The following is an 18,461-nucleotide window of genomic DNA, read 5'->3' as shown; positions in this document are numbered from 1 at the left end:
GAATGCCACATTTTAAAAGTTAACCGAGGATACTGTCACACCCCCCCCCCAGGCTGTTTCCCTCTCAACAAAAGGGAATTAAGGACAAGGTTCAACTGTATAAGGTAAACTTAGACTGTTCAGCTCAAGCTTTGTGATAGAGAATGTGGCATCGGTGTCTTGGTCCCCATCTCTGCTGCTGTCCCTCAAGCACAGCTTCTCAACTAGATGTGACGGTACGATCCTATAATCCCAGCGCTTAGGACATTGAGGACAAGAAGACTGAGCTATGTGCTGAGTTCCAAGACACCCTGAACTAGAGTGAGGCTTTATTTCTAAAAGAAGAAACCCAAACCAAGAGAAGGGCTGCGGGACCGTGAGATGGCTCCGCAGGTGAAGGTGTCTGCCACCAAGCCTGACCCGAGTCCAATCCCTGGGGCCCACACAGTGGAAGGAAAGAACTGAGGTCAGAGTCTCTCAGTTGTCCTCTGACCTCCACACATGCACATACAGACACCTTTTCTTAAAAAGGAATTTAAGACAATAACTACAACAAAACTCACAAAATGGTCCCAATATATGTTTCTGACAGCTCTCGCCCATGGTAACTTCTCCACACATGCCATGGTGCATTTCAATGCCCGCAAACCCTGCTGGAAACACCTGTGTGACACTGCTGTGTTATGAACTCAGGGTTTTCCCTGTATGCTCAGAGTCATCTGCTCATACAGAAACACAGCGCTTTAATTACAAAAAACAAAGAGTATTTTCCTACTGGCTTTCCTTGGCATTTAAATATCATATTAGTGAACCTTTGGAGAATATTACCAAAATGTTTGATTTTAAAAAATTGCTGTCTGAGTTGTTGACTTGAGCTTCATTTAAAAAAAAAAAAACTGGAATGAATTTGGGCAGAATTAAGGTAGAATTTGCAATAACTTCTGAAATAACCCTATACATACCCACACCATTTTATACTATGCACTCATGGGAAACGGTGTTCCTAGCATTGATGATTAAAGTATCAATCAACTCTGAAAAACATTGACAATGACCTACATCCTATAATATCAAATATTCAACCTTGATTTAATTTAATTCTTGCTTGGTGTGGTGCACTCCTATAGCCCAGCATTCAGGAGAAAGAGGTAAGAGGACTGTTCCAAGTTTGAAGCCAGTCTGGTGTACATAGTAAGGCCCTGTCTCAAAAGGGCAAGAAAGGGCTGGAGAGACAGCTCCAGGGAAAGGGACAGTTCTGCTCTTACAGAGGACCCAGATTCGATTTGGCTGCTTGCTTGAAGAGAATGGATAAGAACCAGCTGTTCTTGTAAAGCAAGCCCTTGATGACTCATTCCCTCACCAGCTGTTAACTAAGCTCGTCTGTGTTTCATAGCCATGTTCTAGGGACCTCTCAGACAACCCATGGAAACCAGTTTGCCCTGTGGGGAAACAGGAGACACACCAGACCAAATGAAAACAGCTGGAAGCAACAGAGTCCCAGTGGGGAGCAGGAACCGTTAGGTGATGCAGGCTCTGGCCTGGACCAAAAGCCCCTTTGCATTGTAGGTTATCCAAAGATAATGGTGTGCCAGGAAAGGAAGCTGAAGCTAGAGCCCACTGTCCTTTCAAAGCCTAGAAAGGCAAAAAGCAAGACATACCAAATTCCTCCTCCAAGTATCACTCAAACCTGACAATAGTTCTCCTAAGCACAGATGAATAACCACCTTTAACAACCCATGTTGCCAACTAAGCCATTATTTCCCAGGATCTACCTCGCTTCCCCTGTTGAACTACTGCTAAGGCAGAACCTCACAGTTACCCGTAAGCCTGACTAAATCCAAGTCCTGTATAAATCTTTCCAAAAAAGATGTAGAACCCAGACTAGGCACCAGCCCTAAATAGAAACCAGCCAGGCAGCTGGGCATGGTGGCACACACCTTAAAACCCAGCACTGAGGAGGCTGAGGCAGGTGATCTCTGTGAGTTTGAGGCCAGCCTGGTCTATAGAGTGAGTTCCAGGACAGCCAGGGAAACAGAGAAACCCTGTCTCAAAAAACAAAAACGAAGGGAGGGAGGAAGGTTATGGGTTACACACAGAGAGGCTGTGTATGAACCTATGAAGCCACCTGTGTACCTTCAAGGAGCTACGAAGCCTGGGCCAGAATGGCAAGTGCTCTACAAATGACCCACAATGGAGCCCCAAAGGCCTAGTCTTTTCTGGGCTTCAGTCTCCACAACTAGACACAAAGGACCTAGCACAGTGTCAGATCCCAAGAGAGGCTACATCATAGACAAATTCTTCCTCTCCTGAAAGTAGTCAGAAATGCTCAATTGTTACATCAAGAAATGACACGACCAATGGAGGCCATGGTGACACACACCTTTAATCCCAGCACTCAGGAGGCAAAGGCAGGCAGATTTTTTGTGAGGCTGAGGCCAGCCTAATCTACAGAGTGGATTCAGCACAGCCAGGACTGTTACACAGAGAAACCCTGTCATGAAAAACAAAAACAAACAAAAAATTACATGCACTACCAGGTTTGGTGGCTCACATTTTAATCCCAGCACTTAGAGGAGGCAGAGACAGGCAGATCTCTATGAATTCCAGGACAACTAGAGTTACTTAGTGAGACCCTGTCTCAAGTAAACAAAACAAAAGTTACATGTATGTCTGTGTATGTGTAGAGGTCAGAGGACAACTTAAACACTGGCCCTCTCCTACCATGTGGGTCTTGAGAATGAACGGAGGTTGTCACGCTTGGCAGCAAGCACATTACCTGATGGGCGGGCCACCCTGCTGGCCCAAGGCCTGGCTCTCTCTCTCTCTGCAGGACTATAGGCTGTTCTTAGCTGGCTTGGCTGGAGGAGAGTTAAGATCCAGAGAAGGGAAATGGGAAGCCAATGCCAGGAATTCAGCACCAAGGCAAGCCAGGAGAAAAGCAGGACCCTGATCCCAGGGGAGCCATGTCCAGCGCTTCATCCCCTTCACTCCTCATGTATGGGGAGAAGCACAGATACAAAGGGAAAGGCAGGCAAAGACTTTGAGAAAGCAGTGAGCCCAAAGACCCAAGAGGAGGCTCCATTGTACTGTGCTCTGTGAACAGTGGGCTCCCTCATCGAGCTACTCCAATGTGCCCTTCCATCATTTCCTCTTGGGCCCCAGCAGCCAGAGAAGACAAGGGAAGGGCATCTGGGGAGAATTCTCTTGGAACTTCCTCTGGTTTCTCTTTGGAAAGGAGTGGGCTGCCTCACATACCTCTGACAAAAGCCTCACTGCTGACCTAACTCCTCAGGCTGACGGCAGCCTTGACACCTGAACTTCTTGGAGGCTAAGATCAGGACTAAAGGATCATCTGAGCCTGTCACTCTTCTGCACAAACCTTCCCCACCTCCCCCCATTCCCTTATGGCGCTGCAGAAAGGTCTCTGTAACCTCAGGCACTCCCTAGCATGGTGCGTCTTTTCCATCTCAAGGCTTCTATGCATGCAGTCCCTGATAACTCTTGCTGTCTCTCTGTCCATACCCACTACTAAACGACCCTACCAAACAGACAAGTAGCTCACAGTCTGCAGTGGGGATGGAGCACACAGTAAGTGCTGGGGAGACATGTGAGGCACTCTTGTGGCCCTCAGCCTGCTTGCACCAGGCCAGGACCTGGCTGCTCATTAGCGAGCAGCTCACTTCTCAGGGTGTCACGCTGGGCATGTCTGGCCAGTTGGCCACTTCTCTCCAACTGCTTTCCAAAAGGGATGCATCCATTTCCCTCCAATGATCAATATAATCATTCATGAAAATGAGTCATTCCTGTCTTGGGACCCAATTATTTTCTTGTAGAACCAATTACTGAAAAAAATACAGTTTGCCAGTAACTATTAAGTGCTATTTTTATACACTTTCCACACCCCTGACCGGTCATTATTGGCAAGGGTTTGTGTGTAAGCTGGGAGTCCCAGTTCTTCGCTCTGCAACGTCTCTTTAAGACACCACTTCCTCTGAGCTGCCCATTACCTGGTGGGAGCGCCAAGAGGGGGCAAGCCTTTCCTTCTGCCCATGGTCAACACCAAGTGCAGGGTGGAGGTGGTCTCTTCTCAGCACAAGGTAGCACCCAAGGAGCATCTGTGAAAGGCAGGGTGTGCACAGACAGAACTGCTGTGCAAACATTAATGCAGAAAACGGGTCATGAGGAAGACCCACCCCAAAAGACATTGTAACTGGAGGGTCCTTGGGGACTCAGCTCAGTCCCTTGCTATTTGGCTTTGGGCAATTGCCTTCAACATTCAGAACTTCCCTTTGAGTAAAGAATAGGATTTATTATGACTTCTCACAGGAGTCCTGTAAGAATTAAAACACAGGACAGAGGTCATGGTCCCTTCATCTTCCCAATTCAGAGTGTGATGTCACAGGCCCACTTATTTGAGTAACATGGCAAGAGTCTCAGGAAGGGAGAGGGAACGAGAGTGCTACAGATTGAGTGTGGATGTGACATGACAACTTTCGGGTGTGGATCTCTCCTGCCACCATGGACTCCTGGGCTTAAATTTGCTGGTCCAGCCAGGGTCAGTTCAGATCAGCCCTCAAAACTCTCCAGGACTCCTATCTTACTCCAGTCTAAGTCAAGACCTTCACAGGCCTCATGGAAGCCGGATGCTCCCACCATGTGTTTCCCATTATCCTTCCTCTAAATAGCGGCCCCTGCTGGTCACAGAGCTACTTGACCATGCTGAGCACACTGCTACCTCTGCAGTTCCCAGCAAAGAAAGCACTCCTCCAGGTGGGAAGGCTCAGCAGGTCAAAGGCTTGCCTATCAAGCCTGAGTCTAATCAGGGGAACCAACTCCTCAGACTGACTGACCTCAATCGATTTTAAAAGAGAAAGTACTCGCCAGGCAGCGGTGGTGCATGCCTTTAATCCCAGCACTTGGGAGGCAGAGGCAGGAGGATTTCTTTGAGTTCCAGGCCAGCCTGGTCTACAGAGTGAGTGCCAGGAGAGGCTACAAAGAGAAACCCTGTCTAGGAAAACCAAAACTAGTCCTCCCCACTAGACACTGCTCTCTGCCTCAAGGTCACCTAAGTGACAGTGTTTCTATATAAGTATACACTGTATATAAAACAGCACCCTGCTTTGCTCTGTGGTCTGCTTCGCTTCTCTTCACAGCACTTAACTGAGCTAACCCCACTCAACACACTACACACACAGAACCCAGCCACTTACACTTTAAGCTACAGGTAACAACCACTTACAGCAGTATAACTGAATGAGGGGGTGACAAAGTTTGGCAGCAGTAAACGGATTATGAATGTGCAATGTCCAACAGGGACATAAATGAATACAAGGCATTTCTTCACTGAACCCCTCGTCCTCAATATCCAACACACATGCATATCACGCGCAGAGTGCAAAGTACTAATAAGCAGTATCTGCACACCAGGGTTAGTGCAGGCTATGAACTGTAACTTCTCACAGAAAGTGGCTGAGGACTGGTGATTTAGCTCAGTTGGTAGAGTGTTTGCTTAGCATGCCCGGGAGGGTTGAGTGCTATCCCAGCATGGCATAAACCAGGAGTGGTGGTTTGCAATTGTAACCCAAGCACTAAAATGGAGGGAGGTGCAGGCAGGGAGGTCAAATATTCAAGGCTGGGCGACTGAAAAATGACTTAGTGTGTCAGACACTTGATGCCAAGCCTGATGACCCCGATTCTATTCCCTGAAAAATACTGAAAATGTTCTACATCCTGCAGGTATTTCAAGTATTTAGTCTAGATTTAAAGCTATTTTTTATTGGATTTATGTATTTTGTGTGTGCTTGCTTGCCACATGCATCTTGGTGTCTAGAGACCAGCTTCTCTGAAGTGCAGTCACAGACGCTTGTGAATCATCCTGGGGGCACCCAGACTCAAACCTGAACTCCCTGCGTGAGCAACAAGTATCCCTAAATGCTGAGCCATCTCTCCGCCAAGACCTCACTTTAAAAAGTTTAGAATTTATCTGTATCTCATTATATGCAAATTTGCTTTCATTTTCAACAAATGGTTAAATTCTATGTATACCAAGGAACTGCTTTAAAATAAATTTTTGCTTTTATGTGTATGACCGTTTTGCCTGCATATATGTGTTCGTGTGCCTTAAGCTCTTAGAAGCCAGAAGAGGGCACTGGATCTCATGGAACTGGAGGTACAGTTAAGCCGCCTGATGTGTGTTCTGGGAACTGAAGCCATGTCCTCTGCAAAAATATCACTTGATCTTAACTCCAGCTCCTGGTTTGACTGGTTTTTTGTTTAAAAGAGAATCCGGAGGGAATCCAGGACCCTGTCGGCTCACCATAGCAATGGGCCTAACTAGTTTCTACTTATCAGCCTTATCTCTAACCTTTCACCGGACTCCCCAGATCTATCCTAGCACTGTTGCTGCTCAAAAAAATCAGTATGTTCTCACTAGGGCCATTGTTGCCCAGGGAATGTTTACATTTTATTGTGTGCAAGTGTGTTCACAGCTCCTGCAGCATGTATATGGAGGCCATTAAGACTACTGGGGGGAGCCTGCTTCCTCCTTCCACCACGAGGACCCGGAGACTGAACTCAGGTTGTTAGACTTGATACTTGTACACACTAGCCATCTCTCCCATCCTCATTTTAATATTCGTTTACTTTTTGTGTAGACTCTGTAGGTATAATATGCCATGTGTACAGTTCCCATGAAGAACAGAAGGTATCAAATCCCTTAGAGCTGGAATTAGGTGTTTGAATTGTTCGATGTGGGTGTTGGGAACCAAACTTGGGTCCTCTATAAAAGCAGCAAGCTCTAAATGCTTAGCCATCTATCCCACCAATAGCCCTATTATTTTTTATTTGAAATGTTGCTGTTTATTAAAGGTGTGAACAAATGTGTATGCTAAGGACATGGGTGTGCTTGCAAACTTTTACATAATCAATCTTGCCTGCTATGCAGGACACAAGAATCATTGTTCCAAGTTGGACATTTTCATTTTATGATCATCAATGCTAAGCCAGGTGTGACAGCACACAGCTGAAATTCCAGAACACACGACAGGTAGGAAAGTAGGAAGCAAGGGAAAACAAAACCAGACACTATCAATGCTGAAACTACCAACTGCATTCCAGCAACACACAGGCAAAATGGCAGGAACGTGCACACGATCATTTATTTCTTTATGCGTTTATTTATCTATCTTTTGTTTTTTTGAGACAGGGTTTCACGACGTGGCCCTACCTGTCCTGGAACTTACTATGTGGACCAGGCTGGACTCAAAACTCCACCTGCCTCTGCCTCCTGAGTGCTGGGACTAAAAGCCTATGCTGCCAGGCCTGACCATTTTTCACCTCTCTCCTCCCCCGCCCCCAATGATTTTTTGAGATAGGGTTTCTCTGAGTAACAGCACTGGCTGTCCTGGAACTCACTTTGTAGATCAGGCTGGCCTTGAACTCACAGAGGAGATCCACCTGCCTCTGCCCTGCATTCTTTTTTTTTTTTTTTTTTAAGGCCATTTTTAGAAATTGTTGGAAATCGAACTTAAAAATCTGTAATTCATGTTCCAAGATATCCAACGCTGACTTCTCCAGGACCCAGGAACACAGTTGATGCACAGATGTACATGCAGGAAAAGCATTCATACACATAAAGTATCTAAATCTTTAAAAAAAATCATTTTGTAGTGTACACACATGCAAAGGCCAGAGGATGTCGGGTATCTGGCTGTATCATGCCATTTTATCCGTTTTGAGTCTCTCACTAACCCTGGAGCTAGGAACTAGGCAGTAATGATCCCGTTACATTTGAGTGTCCCTGCCTCCAGCATTGGACATATAGCTATGCCTGACTGGTGATTCCAACTCAGGCCCTCATGTTTGCACAGTAAGTGCTCTTAGCCCTGAGCCACATGCCCAGCCCTGAAAACTGAACTTTAATGGCAAGGATAATAGCTGATGGACTGTAAGAATAGCTTATAAACCCAATATAGTTTTTAGAATTAAGAATTGGGGAAGAATATCCAGAAACCGTGTCCAAGGACTTCAGGTGATCAATTATAACTCTTACAAATAAATTTTGGGGAAGGTTATTTCCAATTTAAAATCATCCGTAGTTATAAAGGTTTCTAAATAAGCATTTCCCACTCCATTCTTCCAAGTTAATTTTTAAAGGAAAAACTTTCCATTTTATCTTGTAACATTAAATGTTACAATTTCTTCCTTGAGGAGACATACGTTGAGTTCTTTGATAGTATCTTATAAATAAGTTTTGGAAGGCCTAAGTCATAATGAAAAACATTAACAAAGTTAGAGCTCTTCTCAGTCATCTTTCTGCTAAAACTTCACCCTGAGAACCACCTAAGTCTGCATACAGCAACATACTACTGTACGCACAGTCCATGCCTTTGCAAAGTTTTCGTAAACAAACTGTAGTTACAGGCATAGCTTTTGATGAGGTTACTGCTTTGGGTAGGGTGCATTAATGAGATTTCTTTTTGGCTCCTAATGCCTGTGGGGAGTAAGTCGGTCATCTGTTCACGGCCACCGGCCTCAACTTTTGCTATAAATCCAGCATCCCCCACATCAGTTGCTTGGGCAAACTTTTTTCGCTTTAACCTTCATTTGTGGAAAATACATCTACTTTTAAGAAAACAGTTTTTCCTCTTGTGTGACCTTCTAAGTAGGGCCAAACAATGAATCCTCAAAAGTGTTTCCTTTAGAACTGTATCTTACAAGAAAAAAACAAAACAAAACAAACAAACAAACAAACAAAAAAACCAGTGCTTTACCTAGCTGAACAGGCTCTGGGCTGCCCTGGAGCCTGGGAATAAACTACTCAAGATGGTTATTACTAATCTCATACATTCTTTTGGAAACAGTATTATTTGATCAAAGCATTTTACAAATTCCATCCCTATCCTCTGCCCCCATAAACGATTTCTACATTCTAACACAAGCAGGTAGCTGCACATGGTGGCTCATGCCTAATCCCAGCAATAGGCAAACTGAGTGAGAGAAGCTTCACATCAGCCTGAGTGATGACAGTCTTTCTAACCAGTCACTAAGTGACAGAGGCAGGCAACAGGGCATCTTCTGCTGTACACAACCACTATATAACAAGTTAAAGATGCAAAAACTCTAAGTTAACAGATTTCTCTTCCTTTTCTTTTTTTCCCCCCATACAGAGTTTCTCTGTGTAACAGCTCTGGCTGTCCTGGAACTTTCTGTAGACCAGGCTGGCCTTGATCACAGAGCTCCACCTGCCTCTCAAGTGCTGAGAGTAAAGGCGTGTGTCAATAAGCCCTGCCTAATAGTAACAAATTCCCCCCCCTCAAAAAAATTTATTTTTTTCAAAATGTATTTTTAACTAAGTCTTTTTAAAAGTTGTTCAACTGCTAGAGAGATGGCCCAGTGGTTAAGAACACTGGTTGCACTTGGAGAGGACCTGGGTTCAAATCCTAGTATCCACATGGTGGTTCACAACCATCCATAACCACAGTTCCAAGGGATCCAATGACCTCTTCTGAGCTCTGTAGACACCAAGCACACATATGGTGCACAAACATTCATTCAGGCAAAACACACTTTAAAACATAAAAGGATAAAAACATATTCTTGGATTAGGGATACAGCTCATTGATAAGAATATATTTGGCCAACAAGCATTAGGCCCTGGAAACAAAGCAAATTTCTTGTTATTTGGTTTTTGAGACAGGGTCTCACGTAGCCAAGTTGACCTCCAACTGGCTACATATCCCAGAATCATCCTTCAACCTCCCTAGTGCTGGGACTACACTTTTGAGTAACAGCCCTTGACTTAATTTTAAAAGTTGATGTTTATACATACACATACATGTATATAGAGTGGTAATGGTTGAGATTATTATACTGAATGGCTTTTATCCTGAATGGCAATAATATAATATGTATCATGGATATGTCTGGAACCCCAGCACTTTAAAGAGATAGAAACATGAAGATCAGCAGTTCAAGGTCATCCTCCACTACTACACTGCTAACTCCTGGAAGCCAGCTTGGGTAGGAGATGGATGTCTCAAAAAAAAAAAAAAAAAAAAAAAAAAGTACCAATAATTCAGGAAGCTGGAGGTTCAGGCCAGTCTTGGCTACAGACTGAGGTCAAGGACAGCCTAGGCCACATGAAATCCTGTTACTAAACACCAAAACAAATAAATTAAAAAAAAATTTCCCTCTTTCCCTTCCCTTCTTGAGACAGGTCTCCTATGTCTCCCCGGCAGGCCTGTAACTCACAGATCCATCTGCCTCTGCCTCCCAAGCGCTTGGGATTAAAGGTGTGCACCACCACAACTGACAAGACAAAACACGCTAACACAACCTTATCCAAAGACACTTATTTTACACTTGCTGAGGAATGATGATATATTTAATCTGTTTCCCATAACTAAATCACTATTTCTGTTAACACAGAAGAGTTTGTTGTATACAAGCAAGTGTCCATTCTGTATTGGGAATTCTGTGGTGAGGCCAAGGGTGCAATTCTGACAACCACTTCCAGAAACAACTACGAGTTCATCAGTGTTGAGTTTCTTTCTTTTTTCTTTCTTTCTTTTTTTTTTTTTTAAGATTTATTTATTATGTATACAGAGTTCTTTCTGCATGTTTGCTTGCAGGCCAGAAGAGGGCACCAGATCTCACTACAGATGGTTGTGAGCCACCAAGTGGTTGCTGAGAATTGAACTCAGGATCTCTGGAAGAGCAGCCAATGCTTTTAACCTCTGAGTCATCTCTCCAGCCCCCTCAGTGTTGGATTTTGAATTACTTATTGCTTGTTACCCGATCATGTCACTGTTGCTGTATTTTCAGCACTTCTCATATCCAGTCAACCCATCTCCATATGGGGTCAGCACCCAACTTAACAAGCTGTAAACTGAGGTTTAAAACATACACACAGAAAGCCCAAAATGTAAAACATTCCAAACTTCAATGTATCACCTTCAAAACTGAAACACAATGGGAAAGTGTAACCAAGTAATAATTTCCCTGTAACCCAGGGTGCTCACGGTAGCTGTGACAACTCTGTAAATAAAGTTAACACCAGAGATGCCTTGTCTGTGCCTCCTCTGGGAAGTAAAAATAGCAGACAGGTACTCTGAGGACCTCATTTTCTTAATGTATGTATTTAAATTTTTAACCGGGGCCGAAGGTCTTGCTTTATGTAGCCCATGCTGGCCTGGATACTCCTGTGAGGCCCTTAACTAGTGGGTGAGTGGGAGATTCACTCCGTCCCCAGACCTAAAGTAAACTAAAATAAATTTAGAAAACCAACTAGTCTAGCTTCTCTGAGGAGGGAAGCCATGGAAAAACAAGGTTTGAAAATCAGATAATAGATACAAAACAGCATCCACCACCGACCGAGCTTGAAATAGGTTTCATCCCCATTTTTCAGATGAGCAAACTGAGTTTAATAGCAAAGGCGAGGAAGCCCACACTATTAAAGAACAGAGGTTGGTTTCAAAAATCAAAAGGGCAGAGATTAGATTCAAAAATCGAAACTGAATCCGACCCCACAGCTCTTAAGCGCAGAGGATTTGGGCAGAACCCCCGATTTTCCATCCCTTTTCAGTTGTAAACGTTTCGTTCCTCAGTTTCCACGGCTGCGTACGGGGGGGGGGGGACACTTGATTTCACAGGTTAGTTGTCAAGATGTGATGATAAACGCGCTTGTTTGCCCCAGGTCAGCTACAAAAATGTGCTTAAAAAAAAAAAAAAAAAAAAAAAGGCGCACACAATGCGCCAAACTCCGCCGCAGGATCCCGCGCTCTGGCGGTGGTCCCGCGCACAGCCCCTGCCTCCAGCGAGGAAACAAAGCGAGCCCTCGCGGCTGCCACCCGGCCCGGCCCGCCCCCTCCCGGGGCTGGCGGCTTCCCTTCGCCCGCGCCGCTACCTACCGGGGCTCCGACTCGGCCTCGGCCTCCGCCGCTAGCCCAATCTCCGCTGCGCTTACTGGCTGGCTCGGGGCACAGGCGGGATCCGCGAGCGTCCACGCTGACCGGACGTCAAGCCAGCGGAAGGGACGGGACCGGAAGGCGGGGCCAATCGCCAGCCGCTCGCCAGGGAAGAAGTGGGCGTGGCGGGGCCGAGTTCTGCAGGAAGCCGGAGCTGGTCCATGATCAGTTTTCACTTTTAACTTTTCTTGAAGGCCAGCGAAAGGAATGGACTTCCTGGCATAATTTCTATCAACCGTTTTCCCCCTAGAGCAGTGGATATGAACTTTACATCCCAGTAACAAAACTGTCAGAAGTGTTAACCATGACTCCACATTAGTAAACACAGTGGCCATAGCAGTTAACCAGGCATTTTTTTATCCACCAGGTCTTAAAGAGCACTCCGTAAGACTATTATCTCAGACCTCAGATACGGTAGATACTGTCGTTAATCTCGTTTTACACAAGAAATAACTTATTTCGAAGTTAATCTGTTTGTTCACTCAAAGTTACTTGATTGCTGACCCATATTGTCCTTATTTCCTCTACAAGAGGGGGATAATCACTACTGTGCAGTGTTGCTGAAAGAGCTGTCAATAAGAACCCAAGGAAGAGCACAGGTAGCAGGTGAGTCTTAATGATCCCTATCCAGCCTCCTCTCTTCCCGAACTGATCCTTGCCCTCTAACAGAAGGCAGGAATCGGGTTTCTTTGCCTCTAAGAAGGGAATTCTCAGTGCCCTTTGTAGTGAGAAGCCTATATATTGAAGAATTAAGTAATTTGACATTTTTATCTGATCACTTCTGTCGTTGAAAGAAACAGCTCTCAACTCAATAAAAGAATAAAAGACAAGGTTTTATCCTGGAATATATATATATGAGTGACCACGGCCCAGGAACACAGATGTAGGTTGGCCTAAATTCTGTGTTCCAACATGGAAGCAGTTTAATGAAGCTTCATAGTTTTATAGGACAAAGATGTTGCAAATCAAGGCAAGTTTAAAATACATAGGTGACTATATCAGAAGAGGTTAGAGCAAGGTGTGGGAATTTTTCTAAAGGCCTAAGATGCTATTTGATGGCATTCTTAGCTTTTGAGTCAGTGGAAGCTAGTGGTCTGCTAAGTTAATAGATTTCAAAAGGGCTTTTGTGGGTTCTTTTGGTTTGGTTTTGGTTTTTTGAGGCAAGGTTTCTCTGTATTGTCCTGGAACTCACTATATAGAGCAAGCTAGCCTCAAACTCACAGAGATCCACCTGCCTCTGACTTCTGAGTGCTGGTTTTAAAGGCATTCGCCACCACTGCCTGGCTCAAAAAGATTTATCTATTCTATTAGTTGAAAGATGTTAGCTCAGACACAGTGGTGGGTAAGGAAAGGCTATTCCTGAGGGCTAGAACTAGCCAAGAATGAGGCAATAAGCTTCTGGACTTGGACTATTACAATCTCTCCATAGTACTGCAGTTCTAAACAGCAGTCTCTGCCGATACCGCTCTTTTCCAAATATTCTCATTCACAGTTCCTCCTGTTGGACGGGCATCAAATTTTGTGCATATAGGGGATGCATATCATTTATTAAATAATGTAAGGTCCTTGGTAGCTAGGAAGGCTCATCCCTAGAGTCTGAGTGGTGGGCAGGACAGCAGTCTTCAGGAGAGGAACCACTGGTAATGCTACTAAGAAGCAAAGTCTTGGATCATGTCAAAACACCAGCCATCATGATCCGGACTTGACTTTCTCTTTGCTTGTACCCTCTCTATTTGACATAATACTTACATGTGACATACAACAGGACTTCTATATCTAAAATTAAAATAGTCAAGAACATATTCTGGCCTAATGAGGTGAAGGTAGCAGATCAAGAAAAGTCATCCTAACCAACCAATGAAAGATTTCCTCTGCATATGACATTATACTCCCTAACCATACTGATACATTTTCCCTCTGTGACTACAGTCATTTGTACTTTATAGAACATTTTATGTGATGTCTGGAGCACCTGAAACAATTCACTCTTTTTTAATAATATGCTTTATGTGCATTAACATTTTGCTTGCATGCATGTCTGTGTGAGGGTGTCAGATCTTGGAGTTACAGACACTTGTGAGCTGCCATGTGGGTACTGGGAACTGAACTCTGGCTGAACCATCTCTCCAGCCCCCAGTTCATTATTTTTTTAACTCTAGTCCTTCGTCTGGCCAGCTTGAATTCATGTCAATCACCTCATATGGGGTGGCTAACTCTAATTCTAGGAAAGACTGTCAACTCTTACTTTTGGATAATAACTTCATCTGGTCTATTATCTTGGTGTTACATCAGATTCCAGCCTAAGGAAATAAGTGGACAATTATACTACAGAAGAAATCAGGTAACAACACAGTATCATTCTGAATTCCTCTAAACAGAATTGATCTTTTCCAATGCACCAAATATTATTTATGAAAGGGACAGAAGCAAGAGACCAGACCTGTTGAAGCTGGCCATGGTAGATCATGCTTTTAATCCCAGCATTTGGGAGGCAGAGGCAGGTGGATCTCTGTGAGTTTCAGTTTAAGGCCAGCCTAGTCTTACATAGAGACTTTCAGGACAGGCACCCCCCCCCCAAAAAAAAAAAGGAGAAGCCAGACTTGTCTTAAGTTACAATCTCCATCTATTACTACTCATAATTGAAATTTCCCATAGACTTCCACAGATCATTAGCCCTGCCTGCTGAGATAAGAAGTGTTGGTCATTGCTACACAGTTACCTTAGACTCCATCTGTGGCAACATTGTCAATAGTCCTTGTTGAGTTCAAGGACAGCCTCTTTCCCACCTCCCAGTGGAAATAGTCCTGTAACACTCCAGAAACAGTCCTGCATAGTGGTTTTAATCCTTTCCTGTAACATATATTTTCCTTTAGAACAGTTGTTCTCAACCTGTGGGTCACAACCCCTTTAGGAGTTGCTTGTCATATTTCCTGCATATCAGATATTTACATTATGGTTCACAGCAGTAGCAAAATTATAGTTATGGGATATCAATGAAATAATTTTATAGTTGGGTGTCACCACAGCATGAGGAACTGTTTTAAAGCTACTGCTCTAGAAGAGATTCCCCGTTTCCTTTTCTTGAAATAGCTTTCTTTCTATATGTCCTGTTTTGAAAATAGGGTCAAGGGCTGGAGAGGTGGCTCAGAGGTTGAGAGCACTGGCTGCTCTTCCAGAGGTCCTGAGTTCAATTTCCAGCAACTACATAATGGCTCACAACTATCTATAGTAGGATCTGGTACCCTCTTCTGGTGTGTAGGCATACATGTAAACAGAACATTCTATACATAATAAATAAATAAATCTATACATAATAAAATAAGAAAAAAATCAGCCAAGCCTGCTGGGCATTGTCTTAATTAGTGATTAATGTGGGAGGGCCATTATGGATGGGACCACCCCTGAGCTTATGATTCTGGGGTCTGTAAGAAATCAGGCTGAGCAAGTCATGAGGACCAAGCCAATAAGCAGCACTCCTCTGTGGCCTCTGCATCAGCCCCTGACTCCAGGTTCCTGCCCTCTGGGTTCCTGCCTTGGCTTCCCTCAGTGGACTGGGATTCAGGATTAGTAAGCCACACGAATTCTTTCTTCCCTCTGTTGCTCTTGGTCATGGTGTTTCATTGCAGTAGTAGAAAAGTAACTAGTACATAAGGAATAGTGAATTCAGCTTGTCCTAGAATTCCTAGTCAAGCATCTAAACAGGTGTTGGTAAGGTTTCTTTTGGCTTTAGCATTTGGCCAATTTTAAATCTGCCATGAATACTGTTGCTATTGAAGACAGATTTTGAACAATTGATAAAAAGAGTCAACAGGCAGCTGCAATAGACTAGCCATTACATCCAGGAATTCTCATTCACACTTTGTTATTGTTATTGGAATGTAAGGTTCATGCTCACTGCTCTATGGAGAAAACAGGTAACAGAAATCAATGCCAGGAAGTAGATTTACATGGTGGCTTTAACAAAAATAGAGGACATGTTTGTTTGTGTCTCAGATATCTTTGGGGGAGAGGCAAGAGGGCGGGCTTCTGTGGGACAAAGGGTTCCAGGTGGACTGGAAATCTGCATGCTTCTGCGGGACAAAGGGTTCCAAGTGGGCTGGGAATCTGCATGCTTCTGTGGGACAAAGGGTTCCAGGTGGACTGGAAATCTGCATGCTTCTGCAGGACAAAGGGTTCCAAGTGGACTGGAAATCTGCATGCTTCTGCAGGACAAAGGGTTCCAAGTGGACTGGAAATCTGCATGCTGAGTATAGTCTTGATTATCAGGCCTTGCTTCTTCACCTCTCTTGGAGAGTTTAGTAAATTGACTAGAACCTGGGGTTTGTGACCTGAGGTCAGCACCGGTATTTTCTTCCCAGACACAAGTCAGTTCATACGAGTTGAGGAGAAAAGAATTTAGAATAGCAACTGAGAGAAAGGTGCTCAGCTGGAGATGCAGGAGAAGGCCCGAGGTTGCTGCAGTCTGGAAACTGAGGCAGAAGGATCAGGGAATTCCAAGGCCAGCTTCAGCTCCATAGTGATCTGAAGCTATCAGGCCAGTTTTGGCCACGTGGGACTTTGTCTTAAAGTGACACTCATAAAAGAGGAGAAGGGATGGGTGATTAAAAGATTACTCGGGCCTGATTACTCAGACCAGACCGGTAAAGCCAGTTATGGGAACCTGAGGCTGGAGGAGCAAAAGACCAAGGCCTACCTGGGCTAGGGTGACTTCAGAGAGAACCAGAGACTCCATCTCAAAATAGAAGTTTTAAAGGGCTAAGCATGTAGCTAGAGTCCCAATGTCAATCTCCAGTACAAATAAAGAAATAAAATAAATAAATAAAGGATTAACAGGGAGAGAGAGAGAGAGAGAGAGAGAGAGAGAGAGAGAGAGAGAGGGTACCTGATATTAAAATCTCAGTCCCTGGAAGTTTCTCCTTGTCTTTTACTGCCAAGGGTACTTATGCTGAGCCTCCACATGAATGGTGTCTATCTTTTTACTATCCTCAACAGACTTTCTAGGCTGCAAACAGAATTCACCTTAGAACCCAATGGGCCCTTTGCTTCACATACCCTGACAATGCCTGACCTTCTGCACATTGCACATTCCTCTACTGTCTAGACTTAGACATATCTTGCCTCGTGCCATAGAACTCTTTCTCAAATTAAAAAAAAAAAAAATCAACAAATTCAGATGTAATTTTTCTTTAAATATTTGGTGTGTGTGCATATGTGTTTTCAAGGTCAGACAACTACTTGTGGGAGTTGATTCTCTCCTTTTTTTATTTTTTTAAAGATTTTTAAAATTTTTACTTATTTTTACTACATATACAATATTCTGTCTGTATATTTGCCTGCTCGCCAGAAGAGGGCACCAGATCTCATGAGCCACCACATGGTTGCTGGGGATTGAACTCAGGACCTCTGGAAAAGGAGTCAGTGAGTGCTCTTAACCTCTGAGCCATCTCCCCAGCCCCTGATACTCCCCTTCTGCCCTGTGTATTCTGGGGATTGAACTCAGGTTTTCAGACATGGTGGTGAGTTCCTTTCCCTCTGAGCCAGCCATCTTGCTGGTTCTCTCCCATCTCTTCCAGAAACTGCTTCTTCCTGACAAAGCCCCTCCTACCTTGACGTCCTTTTTCTTTTACTTGACTCACTGAATTTAACTTTGCTTGCATGCTAAAGCATGAGTGGAAGGTTATTCACAGGAAGGAAGCAATGTAACAGCCACAGAAGAAAATGACTCCCTACATCAAGACAGCTTCTTGCTATCTTTGAAGTTCACTCTTAGCAGTAGAACGCTCCTCATCAGGAAACAGCTCTTCTGGCTCTAAGCCAGGGGGGTCAATCTCTTATTCTATAAAGCGGCTCTGATTTCCCAGTCTCCCTCCCTTAACAATTTACAGATAGCCTTGCTCTAGGGTTTTCAGCCTTTTTGTAGGCCTGACCTATCAGAGGGTACCTTTCTGTCAGTAATGGTAGCTGGCCTTGACAAAAACAGGAAATGCCCTCCCTGCCATTGGCACTTGCCAAGGGATGTTGCAATGAAAAACTCCAGGTATCTTGCTTATAATACTGAGACCCATCAGTGTGCCAGGAAGGACCTTGCATGCTAAGATGGAACCTGTAGTCCAATCTGCCAGGAACAGTTTCAGTTCTGGGAAAGGCCAAAAGGCACCATTTTGGTCGTTTTTTTTTCTCAGTGTGTGTGTTTACACTCCTCTGGCGGCCAGACAAAGACATCTGGGGTCCTGCTTCAACCAGATTCACCTTTTCCCTTTGGACAGTCTCTCTACACACCACAGTGCTGGGTCACAGATGCATGCAAGCCACACCCATACCAATACCCAGGAGGAGAGGCCATCTCCTCAACCCTGACCTTTGTAGTTCTGAGGTGATACCATCAAGAACTCTTTCAACTCAATCTTTTCCATTATTCAGGAAAGTGACTATAAACCGTGAGCTGCCCCAGCTGCTTAGGTAATGACCTCATTTCTCCTGACAGTGGCCTGTGCTTTACTGGCCTCTGGGCCTTAT

Source organism: Phodopus roborovskii, unplaced genomic scaffold (assembly GCF_943737965.1).
Source record: "Phodopus roborovskii unplaced genomic scaffold, PHOROB, whole genome shotgun sequence".
Lineage (NCBI taxonomy): Eukaryota > Metazoa > Chordata > Mammalia > Rodentia > Cricetidae > Phodopus > Phodopus roborovskii.
This window is presented reverse-complemented; position numbering follows the sequence as displayed.